The sequence below is a fragment of the Elgaria multicarinata genome, chromosome 5, assembly GCF_023053635.1.
Source record: "Elgaria multicarinata webbii isolate HBS135686 ecotype San Diego chromosome 5, rElgMul1.1.pri, whole genome shotgun sequence".
Classification (NCBI taxonomy): domain Eukaryota; kingdom Metazoa; phylum Chordata; class Lepidosauria; order Squamata; family Anguidae; genus Elgaria; species Elgaria multicarinata.
The window spans coordinates 109116559-109135276 of NC_086175.1; the positions used below are offsets into that span (position 1 = coordinate 109116559).

The 18718-nt window shown below is 41.1% G+C and overlaps 1 long non-coding RNA gene across 1 annotated transcript; it reads left to right on the forward strand.

Annotated features, from left to right (window-relative positions):
• The first annotated feature begins 120 nt into the window (after window positions 1-120).
• LOC134399580 (uncharacterized) lies at window positions 121-15521 on the forward strand. Its single transcript, XR_010025508.1, has 3 exons — window positions 121-215; window positions 5252-5399; window positions 14680-15521. It is a non-coding gene; the product is annotated as an uncharacterized LOC134399580 (long non-coding RNA).
• The last annotated feature ends 3197 nt before the right edge of the window (window positions 15522-18718 follow it).

Sequence of the window (18718 nt, forward strand, 5' to 3'; positions counted from 1 at the left end):
AGCGGCCCATGCGCCGGCTTGCTCCTCCTCGTAGTCGCCGCCGCTGTGCATTGAGGCGGGGTTGTGGGAGGAGGCGGGGAATGGCAGCTGGGAGAGGTGGTGCTCATGCCTTGTAGTCCCCTTTCTTTTCGCTTAGGTCGGATCCGACGAGGTTCTCTCGCCTAGAGAAGGAAGGTGCGCAAAACAAACACCAAGGACTACGAGCATCTCCTCAGGTTATACATAAAGAGACACTTGTGTCTTAAGAATAATGCTGATGAGACTCGAATACTGGCTTGGATTCATACTAAGTCCTATACCTATTTACTTGAGAGTAAGCCTCATTGAACTTTATAGCGCTTACTTCTGAGTAGACATGTATAAGATTGCACTGCAAATTAGTTGAACTTGGGTCCGATTGAAAGCAACGATAAGTTAGGGCTTAAATCCTATTGATTTAAGTGGGAACTAACCATGCAATCCTATGCATTTCTTCCTGGAATTTTTATATAACATCCTGCTAAATGTAGGATTAAATTAGTCACCTCTGAATAACTTGACTCTTTGCAAAATAGCATCCTATACATGTCTGCTCGGATGTAAGTCCCATGGGTTCAGTGGAGCTTATTCTCCAGCAAGTGGATATAGGATTGCAGAGTCTATTTTCTTTCTGGGGATAAAGTTGGGTGTGACTTGACCATTCTGCATTAAGGATTTAACCTGAATGAAAGCTATCTAACTTTTATTTAGGGGTTATTAGTATTATTTTAAAAAAGCAAAATTTTGTTAGCAGGAAGGCTCTGATAATGTGCTTTAATTGGTCATGATGTAAGCCAGAGGTTTTATTTAAAATATTTAAATCACACTAACATTTAAGGAGATACACTAGGCTTGATATACTAATCAATTTACATCTTGCTGTGCCTTTGTTTATATTTAAATAAACTACACAGGTATTTAACATACTCGCTTTTATTGATTCCCAGGCAGATAGGCGTTTCTTGTGGCCCATGCCTAAAATCAACCGCTTGGCCAAGAATCTCATATTCTGTATATGTATGTGACTGCAAATATGCTGAATTATGACTCTTATACTGCAGTGGTTATTTCTTTATACCCTGACCTCAGACTGTACTTTAGGGTTAGCTGTATTTCTTAACAGCTGCATGATATCCAGAAGATGTTGCTATTCCCCACCCCCTGAGTTGCAGTGAGAGGAAAGTTGAATATATGCCTGTTTTGTAATTGTAGGCACAGATTATTTGTCAATGTGAAAATGGGATTACTCTTATGGTGATCTTTGCCTATTAGTGCGCATATATGATATTGACTCTGTTCAGACAGAGTCATGGCGCAGGGGGGTTTAAGCATTTTGAGCTTAGCGTGTCTTTTGAACCATTTCTAACCATGGTGGCTACATAACCACAGTTTAAACATGCTCACTTACCATTTGCTGTAAAAAGGGTTAGTGGCCTAACCATGGCTTAGCGTGTTGTCTGAACAGGCCTGATGTGTAAATAGGCAATACCCATTACTACTAATATGTCAATATTGAAATGTTGTTGATTTTTGGATTTCCCATTTCTTCTAACTACAAAACATCTAAATGAGTAGATTTTTCCTAGGAAAGATAGAAAATGTATTCTAAGGACTCTTGAGGATATCCTTATGGATGTGTGCTAAGAAGAGGGATTTGTGGCACTTCTTTCTAACAGGTCCAGGAGGTAGAGTGTAGACTGCTGTAGAAAAGTATGTAGTACCATTGCCTGGATGATGCTGTCAAGGTGATGCATGCCATATGCCAGCAAATTTGGAAAACACAAGAATGGCCATCAGACTGGAAAAAATCAACTTATATTGGGCTTTCTCCGCTGTGGCACTCTGGTTGTGGAATGAGCTCCCCAGAGAGGTCCGCCTGGCGCCTACACTGTACTCCTTTCGTCGCCAGCTGAAGACCTTTTTATTTTCCCAGTATTTTAACACTTAATTTTAACTTAAATTTAAATTTTACTGTTTTAACTTTGTATTTTAATTTTATATCAATTTTGCTGCGTGGTTTTTATTCTGGTTGTGTTTTTTATATCGTATTGTGTATTTGTGCTTTTAACCTGTTGATTGTTTTACTATGATTTTAATTTTTGTGAACCGCCCAGAGAGCGTCAGCTATTGGGCGGTATAGAAATGTAATAAATAATAAATAAATAAATAAATAATATCCCCATACCAAAAAAGGGAAACACTAAAGAATGTTCAAACTATCGGACAGTGGCACTTATTTCACATGCCAGCAAGGTAGTGCTCAAGATCCTGCAAGGTAGACTCCAGCAATTCATGGAGCGAGAATTGCCAGATGTACAAGCTGGGTTTAGAAAAAGCAGATGAACTAGAGACCAAATTGCCAATATCCGCTGGATAATGGAGAAAGCCAGGGAGTTCTAGAAAAACATCTATTTCTGTTTTATTGACTATTCTAAAGCCTTTGACTGTGTGGATGATAACAAACTGTGGCAAGTTCTTGGTGGTATGGGGATACCAAGTCATCTTGTCTGCCTCCTGAGGAATCTGTATAACAAACAAGTAGCAACGGTAAGAACAGACCACGGAACAACGGACTGGTTTAAGATTGGGAAAGGAGTACGGCAAGGTTGTATACTCTCACCTTACCTATTCAACTTGTATGCAGAACACATCATGCGACGTGCTGGGCTTGACGAATCCAAGGCTGGAGTTAAAATCGCAGGAAGAAACATTAACAATCTCAGATATGCAGGTGACACCACTTTGATGGCTGAAAGTGAGGTGGAGCTGAGGAGCCTTATGACAAAGGTGAAAGAAGAAAGTGCAAAAGCCGGGTTGCAGTTAAACCTCAAAAAAACCAAGATTATGGCAACCAGCTTGATTGATAACTGGCAAATAGAGGGAGAAAACGTGGAGGCAGTGACAGACTTTGTATTTCTGGGCGCAAAGATTACTGCAGACGCTGACTGCAGCCAGGAAATCAGAAGACGTTTACTTCTTGGGAGGAGAGCAATGACAAATCTCGATAAAATAGTTAAGAGCAGAGACACCACACTGACAACAAAGGTCCGCATAGTTAAAGCAATGGTATTCCCCATAGTAACCTATGGCTGCGAGAGCTGGACCATAAGGAAAGCTGAGCGAAGGAAGATAGATGCTTTTGAACTGTGGTGTTGGAGGAAAATTCTGAGAGTGCCTTGGACTGCAAGAAGATCAAACCAGTCCATACTCCAGGAAATAAAGCCAGATGGCTCACTTGAGGGAATGGTATTAAAGGCAAAACTGAAGTACTTTGGCCACATAATGAGAAGACAGGATACCCTGGAGAAGAGGCTGATGCTAGGGAAAGTGGAAGGCAAAAGGAAGAGGGGCCGACCAAGGGCGAGATGGATGGATGATATTCTGGAGGTGACAGACTTGACCTTGGGGGAGCTAGGGGTGGCGACAGCCGACAGAAAGCTCTGGCGTGGGCTGGTCCATGAAGTCACAAAGAGTCGGAAGCGACTGAACGAATAAACAACAAACCATTGCCTGGATTCCATATTCCTAAACACTCTGCTTCCGAGTAATTTCAAATCAAATACCTGTGTAAAAGCTTTGATACCATGAAGTAAACAAATTTAACCTAATGGCAGAACAATTCTAACCCCCGATCCAGCTTGCTGGAGGAGGTTAGGATTAAGCAGAGGTACCCTTCCAGTAACCTTTGCCAGTGGAGAGGAGGTCCACTGCTGCAGAGGGCCCTGCAAAGCTGCCACTGGCAGTGTTCCAGCTGGCAGTAGCAAGCATAACGCTCAAAATGGGGCATTGTGGGGGCAGGAGGAGCCAGCTTTGAATTTGCTGGATCTACTCTGTTTCTCCCCAGCGTTGCCCAATTTGGGGACCTTGGCTATGACAGCATGGAGCTGGCATAGCTAATTCCCTCACCCAATTGGGGTGAAATAAAAAGATCTGAGCTTAAAAGCTTGGCAAAACCACCACTCCTGCACTTTCTACCCTCGCTTGCACAAACAGGCAGGGCTTGGGACGAGGAGGTAAATATACTCCTCTCTATCTCCACTTGGGATTGTACTGTAAAATGTGTCATTCTTCTGTGTTTGAAAATGGGATTTTTGATTCCTTTTTTTCTTGACTCCTATACCCATTTTCCTGGGATTAAGTCCCACTGAACTCAATAGGATTTGCTTCTGAGTAGATATGTATAGGATTGCACTCTAAATCATAAGTAGATCTTAACTTTAGGCTGAAATTAAGAATGATTACTTCAGATGAGGATTAAAAGCAGTAGCAGTGCAAGATGTCCTATCGCCTCAGGCAGGAAGACACTTAGCGGTGCCTCCGAGTGCAGCATTTAGGCCTGGGCCTCCAGAGAGGCCGCCCACCTGATCTCTCATGCAGGGGACTTACCCAGAGCCCCGTGCCTGATCTCTTTCTCTGGGAAGTGTCTGGATGAGAGATCAGGCAGGTGACCTCTCTGGGGAGGTATGTCAGCTGCGTTGTGCTGCTGATGCAGCTATCCAGAGACCATTCACCCACCTGATCTCTTGTTCGGGGATGCTCCTAGAACGAGAGATTGGGCAGGCAACCTCACCAGTGAGCCCATCCACCTAATCTCTTGCTCTGAGTCCTCTCCCCAAAAAAGAGATCAGGCAGGCAGCCTATCTGGACAACCCACCTGCATGATCTTTTTGCTTTGTGAGAGAGTTCAGAGAGAGATTTGCGGGGAGCTGGCTGCTCCTCCAAGAAGCCCTGCTTGCTGTTCTGCTGCTGTGGCAATTGCAGGCCCATAGGGGCCTTCCGATCCACCGCCTGAGCAGAGGATTCACCCTGCCTCACAGGAAGGCCGGCCTTGGTTAAAGAACCTGGATAGTTTTGTTATCAGGATTTTCTGAAGTTCTCTGGACATGTTTCTTGTTGTCTTTCTCAATAGTCCTACAACGCAAGTGGGCTAGATAGCTGCCTTGGCGTATAAAACAAAACAAAGTTGGAGCATATTTTTTAAAAATAAAAGTAAATAGATTTAATTAAATATAAGACTCCCTTGTTCCACTGAAAGAGGGTCTGGATTTTGAGGGACAGCGATGTGCATATTAAGTTTCATTTTGATGGCTGAACAATCAAGGGAAATGTCACATTACAAACAAAGAGTGCTAAATGAGGAAAATAAACAAAGGCTTGACTAAACATAATACTATCTGCTTTAATATGGGTTTACACAGTTTAAAGGATACTTACAAATTTTATATTCTTTCAGTTGCCAGTAGTTTCTCTAATGTCGCACTCATCATGCCGTTCCGAGTTCCTTATGCCACAGGGAAGCTCTGCAAAATTTAAGGCATTTGTAAAGAGCAGCTTTGCCAGGAAATGGTTTAGACAACAGAGTAGCTCTTGGTCAAGTTCAGGTAAGTCTCATTCCTTCCAGTACTTGTCTGATCCCAAGGCTATCAATTTTTAGTAAGGAAGTAATGACATTTCTGCAAATAGGCAGAGCAGTCGTAAGTGACACACTTCTCAGGGGAATGTAACAGCTTTAGCTCCAGCAGAAACAAAGTTGTCTCTGACCTGTCCCTAAAATGCCTTATTTTGGGGCATCCCATTAGCTACTGCTGGTATTAGCTTCCCATCCATGGGGTGCTATATGGGTGCTTTAGGGGCTTTGCTATGGTGGAATACACCCCACTTGCTGCTAGAGATCAGTGGAGGGGCATCTCCATGTGATCCTAGTCCCCTGTAGCAACTAATATTGACGGGGAGAAGGATTGAATTCTAACCCCTCTCTCCAAATGGCCAAACAAGGACTTTCAGGACCTACAAAATTTTGAAAGTGTCAGTTGAGGCGGCCGGGGGCGGGGGGGAGAAATTGATGGGAAGCAAATTCGTCTGCTTGAATCCTTCGAATTTCTCTAAACAGCTGCTGTCTGAGGCCATGGTAGAACTGAATGACAGGCGTGTTGAATGGAGACAGTGCCAGTCCTTAGTAGTTTTATACTGCTACTTCATTGGACTAGCAAGCTCTTACACTGCAGTCCTATACATGTCTACTCAGAAGTAAGTCTTACGGAGTTCAGTAGGTTATACTCCCACTTACGTATGTATAGAACTGCAGCCTTACTCAATGATCCTGTTCAGACGACATGCTAAGCCACGGTGGTTAAGCATTTTGAGCTAAACATGGCTTAGCATGTCATGTGAACCATGACTTAGCATGTCATGTGAACCATTCCTACCCATAGTGGCTACATAACCATGGTTTAAACACGCTCACTAACCATTTGCTGCAAAAGGGTTAGCAGTCTAACCATGGCTTAGCGTGTTGTCTGAACAGGCCTGATTATTACTTTTAATTGGTTAAAGCTGCTTAAATTGGCATATGAATAAAATAATAGTTTTGAATAAAGAAAACTACTTTGTTTTTTGATGTTCTGTAGCATCATGCACGTTCCTTCCTGTTTGTAAGAGAGTGGGGAATTCTACTCTTAAAATTGTGGCTGCCATTTCTAACTTTTATCATTATTCTTATTGATTAACTTTAAAATATTTTGTTGAATTATTCAGGGACAACTTTGGATCAGCTAAAAAGTATTTTAGTCAATTAATCAGTGACATTAATTAATTATTGCAGCTGTAATTACTCATATTTATTATTTAATTTTTGAGCTGAAATTCTAATTCTGCGGTATCATGCCTCTGACAAATATGAATCCATTAAATTACACTTTGTCTCAGTTCAGACAACACGTTTCTCTGTGGTGGTTTTAGAACTCCATGGTGGAGTTTTTACAACACCATTGAGAAATGTGTTGTTTGGCGGGAAAACTCCATGCAACGGTGGAGGTTTTTTTTTGGAAAACACTCCACACAGAATATCCACGCTGTGCAGAGGAGAGTTCCTGCACAGCCATTGTGCTGCATGGAGGGCTCTGTGATTTTTTCGTTACATTCCATTGACTTTTCCCACTGGCTATAGAGTTCCTTCACAAGAGCGGCAAAAGGAGTGAGTCCCGCTCTAGGAGAGTCGCCGGGATTGTTTTTTTGCAGCAGTGGCTGATAGGATACCATCAGGAGGACTGGTGGAGGAGAGAGGGCGGAGGAAATGTCAATCAAATGTCCTGATGGATTTTACTCAACTCCACGGTAGCCCACAGTCACACAACAGTGATGTTAGAACATGTTGTGTGGGGAGTACCTCCTGAAAACTTAACCGTTGAGTGGAGTTTTCACACTGTGTTGACTAACGTGTTGTCTGAACTGAGCCATCATGTCTTTAAACCAAAGTCCTGAAAATTCTGATAAAACTGGAATAGGCGCTTGGAATAGAAGATGTGAACATAAGAAATGCTATGCTGGATCAGACCAAGGTTCCATCTAGTCCAGCACTCTGTTCACACAGTGGCCAACCAGCTGTTGGCCAGGGACCAACAAAGCAGGACATGGTACAACAGCACCCTCCCACCCATCTTCCCCAGCAACTGATGTATACAGGCTCACTGCCTCGGATAGTGGAGCCAACACATAGCCATCAGGGCTAGTAGCCATTGAGAGCTTTCACCACCAGGAATTTTTCCACCCGCCTTTTAAAGCCATCCAAATTGGTGGCCCTCACTATATCTTGTGGTAGTGAATTCCATAGTTTAACTATGCACTGTGTGAAGAAGTACTTCTTTTATTTGTCCTGAAACTCCCACCAATCAGCTTCATGGGGTGACCCTGGGTACTAATATTATGGGAGAGAGAGAAAAATGTCTCCCTATCCATGTTCTCCACATCGTGCATAATTTTGTACACCTTTATCATGTCTTCCCTTAGCCTCCTTTTTTCCAAGCAGAGTTAAGGACTGGTGAGTCCCCTTTCATGGTAGAAACAAGGGGAAAATATAAAGCGGTAATGGGAAGAGTTTTGAAATCCTAAACCTTTGTTTCACAAGTGGTGGGTGCCACTTGTGGACAGAAATTGGCAGGATGCAAGAGAATTGGCAGAGGTGTAAGTGCCCCATTGGATTCTGCCCAAGGTGTTTATCTATTGTTACATAGACTTTATTTCTTCCAAATGATTTCCAAGAAGTATGTAATAAGACTTTTATAGAAAGACTTAAAATGTAAAATTCCTGGAAATTTATTTATTTGACTTGTACCCTGTCTCTCTGTCAAGAAAAATGTCACTCAAGAAATAATGAAGCCATGGAAGTTAATGTTTTTTAATCCTCTCTGTAAGATTCTCAGCATAGTTTATTCCATTCCTTATTTATATGGGTTTTTTTTACTGATACACAATTAGAGATGTTTCAAGTCATGCTGAATTTCCCAGCATGTGAATAGAGTCAGCATATTATAAAATGGAAGAAAATGTGCTTTCTTCGGTTTTATTCTGCTGAGTCCTGTGTTTCTGGGCGTGCTGTAGCAGTCAATTCATGTAGTTCTAATCTAAAATCCACATGTGAAAGAAACACTAGGTTATCCTGATATTTATTTATTTATTTATTTAGAGTATTTTTATCCTGCACCTCAGCCAAAAAGGCTCCCCGAGAGAGAGAGAGAGAGAGAGAGAGAGAGAGAGAGAGAGAGAGAGAGAGAGCGGCTTACAATCAATCAGTAAAGACAGTCCCTGCCCTCAGGCTTACATTCTAAAAAAGACATGAAACACAAGGAAGAGGGGACGGGGAGGGAAGAGGAGGAAAAGGAAAAGAAATTAAGGAGACTGTTCAGACTGGTGGGAAGGTCCTGCTCCCCCCTCGCATATCCCAAAAGAGGGGCAGACCAAACCACAGGGTCAAGATGTCAGTTAACCCTGTGGGTATGTGTATGTTCCAATTGAAACAGGCCCTGATGGTCTCTCTGCCTGCTCCTGTCTCCCTCGCTTCTTCTTCCTCACAGGGTTAATATTGCCACCAGATATGACAGAACAGCAAGCTGGTTATCCCCTCTATATATTTTTTTCTAAATTAACTTTGAGGCTTGGGTCTATAGAAAATACTACCACAGTTTTTAATAAAGTTAATTAGATCTCACTGCTAGGGAATGTTGCCTCAGCTATAAAAACTTTTAACTTCTCTCACTAGAATAAACCTTCTGTACTTAAAAGAAACTCAGTAGCTTTGTTCCTATAGCACAGCATTGTCATCACACCTGAAGACAACCTTTCAAAATGAGCAAAAAGTAAGTTTATTAATGGAAATTATTTACTGAAGTGAATAAAATGTAATTCTTGAAATAATAGGTTGAGATTAGTTAAAGGTTCTTAAATTAAATATGGTTGCCTGCCATTCCTAAGCTGAATCTTTCCCAGGGTAAGGGGAGAAATAATAGAGGTGTACAAAATTATACCTGGTGTGGAGAATGTGGATAGGGAGGCATTTCTCTCTCATATTACTAGAACCCAATGGGGTCATCCCATGAAGTTGATTGGTGGGAGATTCAGGACAGGTAAAATGAAGTACTTCCTCACATAGTGCGTAGTTAAGCTATGGCATTCGCTACCACAAGATGTGGTGATGGCCATCAATTTGGATGGCTTTAAAAGGGGCTTGGATAAATTCCTGGAGGAGAAGACTATCAATGGCTATGTGCTACCTTCAGTATCAGAGGCAGTAAGCCTGTATACACAGTTGCTGGGGAAGGGTGTTGTTGTACTCACATCCTGCTTATGAGTTTCCCATTGGGAGTTGGTTGGCCACTATGTGAACAGAATGTGAACAGAATGCTGGACTAGACGGACCCTTGATCTGATCCAGCATAGCTCTTATATTGTCAACCTGCTGGCTCTTAAAATGATGAGAAAAGAGTTCATTTAATCAGAAGATGTGTAAAACTAAGCATTTCTTCTGAAGAAACTGATTAATTTGCCTATGAACATAAGAACAACCATGGTGCATGAGACCAAAGGTCCAACTAATCCAGCATTCTGTTCACACAGTACCCAACCAGCTGCCAGTGGGAAACTCACGAGTAGGCAATAGCACCCTCCTGCTCATGTTGTCCTGCATACTGCCTTGGATATTGGTAGTAATATATAGCTGTCATGACAAGTAGCCTTAGCTTGAAATGTATGCCTACGCAATAATGCATGTGTTGAGCTGCAAGCATTGAATGTTGAATGGCATATATGTATAAATTGTTCCTATCACCCCTGTGTAGACTGCTAATTTCTGTTTTCTTTCAAGCTCTTGCATAAAGACAGCAGCTTCAGTTGGTCTTGTCCACTTCTTCTTTGAGCAGCTTACACTTGTATAACTTATGAGAGAGGTTGATGCACAATAGGAATACCCACAACAGATACTGATATTTGTGGGGAGGAAAAAAGTGACAAAATAAGCTAAAAATTAAATGTTGTTAACTAAATTTACTTCTGATGTCTACCAGCCTAGGTTTTTTTTTTTACCATTCATCAAATTACCATCTTTTCTTTATGCAACACAAAAACAGCCTTACCAGACCCTTTCATAGACCTGATTTAAGCTGCAACCTGAAATGCACTTTAGGGGAGTAAGCCTTACTGGGCACAGTGGAACTTACTTCTGAGTAAATATGCATAGGATTGTGCTGTAACACATGAACTGCCCTAAGTGTGTTTACTAGTGAGTCCTTTTAAATCTGTGACAAATAAATATGCTAAATAAATCTACTTCCAACTAAATATGCTAAGAGTAAGGATACAAATCTTATTCGCTGGAATGAGTATCAGGGGATGAATCCTTTATTGCTTGTAGATTCTTCTTATATTGAGCACTTTGAAAATAAAATACCGACTTAAAAGGTTTATGTCCAGAAACCAGGATTCCTCAGCATCTTATTAGTCACCCAAAGATTGCCTCTGTATCTTATTTTTCATCCTGAAGACATTGTATTGGATTATTTTCCATTCTGATTTCTCTTCAGAGTTAATGATCTTATAGAGTTAATGACCTTATAGAACTTACATGAAAAAACCACATGGCATAATACATGTCATGCATAAGGGCTTGGAAGTAAGGATTGTGTGACTTTTGTTAGGCAAACGAAGTGCGTATTCGCATTGCACGAGGAAATGGACTCCTCTTGCCAGTTTAAGAAGAGGTATACTAAATCAGGCCATTTTTTAAAGTCATGTAGGCCTTAAGTTGTCTAATAAGGTTATTCAGATTTGCTGCCAGAGAGAGTCGGCTATTAGGCGGTATAGAAATGCAATAAATAAATAGTGGGCTTAGTCCAGTTAGGATAAAATTCTTATATTTGTATTTAATTAGCCTTTAATGAATCATACCTATGGGTGAAATCAGAACCCCATGATAATGGCACTGACCTCAAGAATCAGAGTGAAGCCAAACTTCATGCCACCACATTTTGAATGTTTGAGAAATGGGAAAAGGTCTCTTACTTTTTTAGGATAACCAAGGGTGAGTAGTATTGTTAATAGTAATATAATTTCTCCCTTAATTTTCCTTTATGAACCAGGAACCAATATACTCAAAAACTGGTCACCTTGTTAGCACTGACAATGACAGGAACTTGTTGAATCACCACAAGTATGCAATCCCTTGTCATATAGTTGAAATACAAGTTAAAACCATCTCCAGGCAGGATTGTGCTGGAATTAGGAAAATGCAACCATAGAATACAGATCTATGGTTTGCTTCATAATTTCTTTCTAGTGATTGAAGTAACTGATGATCCTTTGTGTGTCCCTATATCAGACGTGAAAAAACAAATGGAAAATCTTTGAAGCTGTAATTTGTAAACTGCTCAGACAGCTTCGGCTATGGGGCGGTATATAAATGTAGTAATAATAATAAAAATAAAAAAGAATAAAATAGTAATAATTAATATAGAAGGGTGGACAATCCTGAGACCACATACTACCCTCTTCCTCTTCCTGTGCAGCCCACTGAGCCCCAGAAACACCCAGCCAGTTCCAGCACTGCTATTAGCACCAATAAGGTGTGTTTGTTGTGATAAATTTGCCACCTGTTTGATAAAGAAAAATTTCTTACATTTAGTATGACCCTGCCTCTGGCTTGCTAGCAAAGTCTATCAACTCAGGATATGACAGATTCAGCCTTGTTCTGTTTGTTGGCTGAGCAAAGTGAGGCCTTTTCTAGTTTGGTATGTTTTTAGGGTTAGTTTTTAATCACTTTTTAACGTGTATTGTATATCATGTTTTTATACTGTTTGTTTTATACTTTGAATGGTTTTAGTTTTTGTGAACCGCCCAGGGAGCTTCGGCTATTGGGCGGTATAAAAATGCAATAAATAAATAAATAATAAAATAAATAAACATCCGTTCTCTATATGGGTGTCTTTGTTTTGTGCTGTGAATTGAGCTTTTCCCAGTTATACTTACAAGCTAGATACACTGGAAACCACAGTTGTGTTATGACTAAATCTCATTTATTTTAAAGCTGCCAAGAAGACCAAGGTACTACTGTGATTCCCACTGTCCAGTTTGTAAGTGTGACTGGGAAAAGTTAATCTTATAGCACCACTATTACACACAAGTTACTGTGGTTTTACGGAAAACTTTACCATTACCACAGATGCAGACTTAAGGATACTAAAAAGTCTTGTGAATTTTCTAGTACTAATTATTGTGATTTTTTACAGCATAACCTACATCTATAGTTACTTGGCAGTATGTCTCACAAAGTACACTGGGATGTACTTTCTAGTATGTATGTTTAGGATTGCAGTCTAAGATGAGAACGAATCTACATCCTCAGGCAACAGATGGCCACCATGGTAGACATCCTGTTTGGAAAATACATAGGTCTTCAAAATATTCTTGGAAGAACTATTGGCATTCTGCCTAGAGGTTATGTCGTTTTCCTAGCTATAAGTGTATATTTCCCATCGTTCTGTATACCAACATGGGAGACTCAGGTGGCATATCCAGGAGGCTAATTTTGGGGGGACATGCAGTTGGAAGGGTACACATTCTTATTTAGATGTTTGAGAGGTGACCAAGGGCTATTAATATCACATCAGTATTGAATTGAAAGGTGGCTCTTATAGTAAAGGGGTTTCTCAATACCTGCCAGTTGTATATGAGTCAGATTATTTTTCATCATTTACTTTGTGTTTAACCTTCTGGAAGCATGGCATCAGTGATTTTAGCTGAAGGTTTAATTCTCAATGATGATTACATGGGAGGCTGCTAAAATGTTTGGACAGCAGTTCCACATGGGGATTGTAATGTTTACACTGTTCCAAATGTATGAAGAGTACCCAACACTATTGGAATTAATATTCAAAGCCCTAAACGGCTTGGAGCCACGCTATCTGAAGGAACGCCTCCTCCCATATGTACCTGCCTGGACCCTAAGGTCATCCTCAAGGGCCCTTCTGTGAGAGCCCCTGCCAAAGGAAGTGTGGCAGGTGACTACCAGGAGGAGGGCCTTCTCTGCTGTGTCACCATGGCTGTGGAATGAGCTTCCTAAAGAGGTTTGCCTGGCACCTACACTATACTCTTTTAGACGCCTTTTTATTTTCTCAGCATTTTAACAGTCTAGCAACTTAATTTTTGCTGTTTAAAATTTGTATTTTAAAACTATTAATTTCTGCATTGCTGCTCGATTTTATCCTGGTTGTGTTTTTATATTGTATTTTATATTATGCCAGTGGTTCTCAACCTTCCTAATGCCGCGACCCTTTAATACAGTTCCTCATGTTGTGGTGACCCCCAACCATAAAATTATTTTCGTTCTTCTCTACACGATCCATTGTCATGGGATGGTTTGCTATTGAAAATAATACATAACAATAGCTTTAATAATACAAAAGATGATTGACATAGTTCAGTCAATACAGTTTCCTAAGACCATCGGAAATATGTATTTCACGGGACCCCTGTGAAAGGGTCCATGTGTGTACCAGGGACCCTTTCCTGGTACACACAGAGGAGAAATATGTGTTTCACGGGACCCCTCTGAAAGGGTCATTCGACCCCCAAAGGGGTCCCGACCCACAGGTTGAGAACCGCTGTATTATGCTTTTATACTGTTTGTTTTATATTTTGAATAGTTTTCATGGTTTTAATTTTTGTAAACCACCCAGAGAGCTTTGGCTATTGGGTGGTATAAAAATACAATAAATAAATAAGAATGTGGGGCACTGGCATAGAGAGGATATTCCTAGTGCAATTAATCACCACTTGAAAGTGGCTGTGAGATCACTCCTGAAGAACTCTCTGGACCTAGAAAAGAACTATATGCTGTTGGCAAATGTTCCTTTCCTGGGCAAGGTCCTGGTTGCCAACCAGCTCCATACACTCTTAAATGAGGCCGATTATCTGGATCCATTTCAGTTGGTCTTCAGGCTGAGTTTTGGGGATGGAAACAGCCTTGGTTGCCCTGTATGCTGACCTAGGTCAGGAGAGAGACAGTGGGAATGTGAACCTGTTGATACTCTTGGATATCTCTGTGGCTTTCAAAAACACTGACCATGGTATCCTTATGGGGCAATTGTTTGAGCTGGGAGTGGGGGTACTGCATTGCAGTAGTTCTGCTTCTACTTGGATGGCTAGCTCCAGAAAGTGGTTCTTGGGGAATATTGCTTGGCTTGTGGATTCTCCTGGATTGGGTTCTTCAGGGGTCGGTTTTGTCCCCCATGCTATTTACAGTCTAAATGAAATCTCTGAGTTGGGTCATGCAGAGTTTTGCAATGTGTTGCTATCCGTATGCTGATAACACAGAGATCTTCTTTTCATCTTCATCAGGTGAGGCTGTGGATGTGCTAAATCAGTGCCTGGATGCAATAATGGACTTGGATGAGAGCTAATAAACTGAAGCTCAATACAAACAAGATAAATTCTCCTGTGTGCGCTTCTTCTGATGAGATGGATGGTGATCAACCAGTTCTGGATGGGGTTGTACCCTCTCAAAGAAGCCAATTTATAGCTTGGGAGTTCTCCTGGATCCATCTTTGTCACTTGAGACTCACTGGCATGGAGTGCTTTCTACCAACTTCAGCTGGTGGCCCAGCTATGCCCCTATCTGGCCAGGGATAACCTGGCTTCAGTTATCTATGTTCTGGTAACATCCAAGTTAGATTACTGCAATGCAGTGTATGTGGGTTGCCCTTGAAGACTGTTCAGAAGTTCCAGCTTCTGCAAAATGTGACAGACCAATTAATAACTGGGACCGTAAGATCTGAGCTTATAACACCAATTTTGGCATGCTTGCATTGACTGCCTGTATGTTTCCAAGCCTGATTCAAATTGCCAATTTTAATCTACAAAGCCTTATACAACTCAGGACTGCAGTACCTGATGGAGTGCCTCTAAATGGACATTACAATCAACACCTGAAGCCTTCGTCCCAGAGTCACCTCCAAGGGAGGCTCAGAAGGTGGTAATTCGGGAGAGATTCTTCTCAGTGGTGGCCCCGCAATTATGGAACAGTTTCCCCACAGAGGCCCACCTGGTGCCAATTTTGTAATGTTTTTAGTGCCAGGTTAAGGCTGTTCTCTACTCCAAAGCATTTAATGGCATATGATGGGGCATTTATGTCGGTTGTCTTGAACATGTCTGGTATCATTGAAATTGTTTTAGCTGTTTAAATTACTTTAAATTTTGTCTATTAAATTTATACTATGTTTTATTGTATTTGTGCTTTGTAATTTTTGTGAGCAGCCCATAGAGCTATTGGGTGGTATTGAAATGATTTTTTTTTAAAAAAATAACAATAATAAAAAGTGCAGCTCTTCCATCTTTTCCTTTTTAAGAGGTTTTAATGGTAAGAAAAAAATATGGAAGAAGCCACAGACTATGGGCCTGTTTGGACAACATGCTAAGCCATGGTTAGGCCGCTAGCCCTTCTGCAGCAAATGGTTAATGAGTGTGGTTAAACTGTGGTTATGTAGCCACCATGGTTAGGAATGGTTCACCAGACACACTAAGTCATAGTTCACATGACATTGTGAACCGCCCAGAGAGCTTTGGCTATTGGGCAATATAAAATGTAATAAATAAATTAAATAAATAAAATAAATGCTAAGCCATAATGTTTTTATTTATTTTATGATTGCATTTATATCCTGCCTTTTTTCCTCCAAGGAACTCAAGATGGAGTACATAATCCTCCTTTCCATTCTATCCTCGCAACAACAACCCTGTGAGGTAGAGTAGTCTGAGAGTCTGTGACTGGCCTAGTCACCCGGTGGGTTTCCATGGCCAAGCGGGGACTAGAACCCAAATCAAAATGCTTGACTTCCATGGCTTAGCGTATTGTCTGAACAGGGTTTATGTTAATTGGACCCCCTGTAAAATTCCATGTATGGGGCAGAGCAATTACACAATAAAAGCCTTGTTTGGAAGCATCCAGATTCTCCACATAGTCATGATGATATACTAGTTTTTAAATAGTTTTTTAATCTTAGGCTGGATTTTGAACATAGGAGCAAGGGTGAGCTGAATCTGGAATAGATTACTATTATTATTATTATTATTATTATTATTATTATTATTATTATTTTGTTTTTAGTGCTTTGAGTAATCTTAAGTAACTTGAGTCCAGGCTCATTGCCAGGAATATTGAGCTGGGTTGTGCATAAAAGCACTATGGGAGTCTATCATAAGTCAGTGGGAATGGTAAAACCCCAAATATGAATTGTCTGAAAAGTTTCAAGTAATTCAACATATTAACGTTTAATAAAATAAACGACAACCACTTGTAACTCATCCTAATGCTCTTGCATTTTGACCATAAGCATTGAAAGATAGGAGCAGGTTTACATCTTGGACTTGCAATAAGAATAGTAATTGAACACTTTCCCTTGAATCTCTGAAAGGAATGAAGAGTGTATGTTTTTAAAAAGAAATGTCTAGCAAATGAATCTGGATTTTTTTAGCTTGGAAAAATGGAGGGTAAAGGGGAGACATGATAGAGATGTACAAAATTATGCATGGTGTGGAGAATGTGAATAGGGAGACATTTTTTCCCTCTCTCAATACAAGAACCTGGGGGGGGGGGTCATCCCATGAAGCTGATTGGTGGGAGATTCAGGAGAGATAAAATGAAGTACTTCCTCATACACTGCATAGTTAAGCTATGGCATTCACTACCACAAGATGTGGTGATGGCCATCAATTTGGATGTCTTTAAAAGGGGGTTGGATAAATTCCTGGAGAAGTAGGCTATCAAAGGCTACTAGTCCTGATGGCTATGTGCTACCTCCAGTATTTGAGGTTAAACCTCAAAAAAACCAAGATTATGGCAACCAGCTTGATTGATAACTGGCAAATAGAGGGAGAAAACGTGGAGGCAGTGACAGACTTTGTATTTCTGGGTGCAAAGATTACTGCAGACGCTGACTGCAGCCAGGAAATCAGAAGACGTTTACTTCTTGGGAAGAGAGCAATGACAAACCTCGATAAAATAGTTAAGAGCAGAGACACCACACTGACAACAAAGGTCCGCATAGTTAAAGCAATGGTATTCCCCATAGTAACCTATGGCTGCGAGAGCTGGACCATAAGGAAGGCTGAGCGAAGGAAGATAGATGCTTTTGAACTGTGGTGTTGGAGGAAAATTCTGAGAGTGCCTTGGACTGCAAGAAGATCAAACCAGTCCATACTCCAGGAAATAAAGCCAGACTGCTCACTTGAGGGAATGGTATTAAAGGCAAAACTGAAGTACTTTGGCCACATAATGAGAAGACAGGATACCCTGGAGAAGAGGCTGATGCTCGGGAAAGTGGAAGGCAAAAGGAAGAGGGGCCGACCAAGGGCAAGATGGATGGATGATATTCTGGAGGTGACAGACTTGACCTTGGGGGAGCTAGGGGTGGTGACAGCCGACCGAAAGCTCTGGCGTGGGCTGGTCCATGAAGTCACGAAGACTGAACGAATAAACAACAAAAGCCTATATACACTAGTTGTTGTTGGGGAACATAGGTGGGAGGGTGCTGTTGCACCAGTGTCTTGCTTGTAGGTTCCTGGTCAACAGCTGGTTGGCTACTGTGTGAACAGAATGCTAGGCTAGATGGATTATTGGTCTGATCCAGCATGGCCCTTAGGTTTTATGTTCCTGTTCTGTGGTTACAGCTCTACTACTGTGGCAGCAGTTTTAAACTTGTTTAAAATATTGGCTTAAAATATATCTTAAAAGAAACTTAGTCCTGTGACCAGGAGTATCCCCATTTCTTGAAATCTGCACCTGAACTGCAAGCATGAGAGCAGATGGGGAAACTCCTCTAAAATTGAGGGATGTCATACAGTGTTTCCTCCATAGGTTGCATTATATTTATAGCTTGCTTCATTTTAAAAGCTTGCTGTGGACTATTCTTGTAAAAATCAGTGTCTAAAAAGAATTAAGAGAAGGGGGCTTTTAGCAAATACATTTAATTTGTAGAAGCCTCTCATAAATGAATGTATAATTGGACCTCAGTTTATTCATCTAAACAACGGGACTAGCTGTTGCCCGACTGTTGTGCTACATTCATTAACTGTTGGGATAAAATATTGAATGTATTTTATTGGTACATTATGTACTTTTCAGATTCTAGGGCCGTTGAGTTAGTATAGGGGAGTAACGTTAAAAAATTCTTTATTATTTTTTCTGCCTCTAACAGCACCGACTAGATCGGTATACGGGTTGGTTTCACAACCCTTTATACAGGCTACGGGGGTGCTTACTTGGCGGTGGGAAAGGCTGTGCGGCTAAGGCAACGAACCTCCCTTTACCTATACTGAGAGTTCTGCGATTGCCTATGAACCGCTCTCTTCATACATAGCACTACAGCAGTAGTCTGAGCCT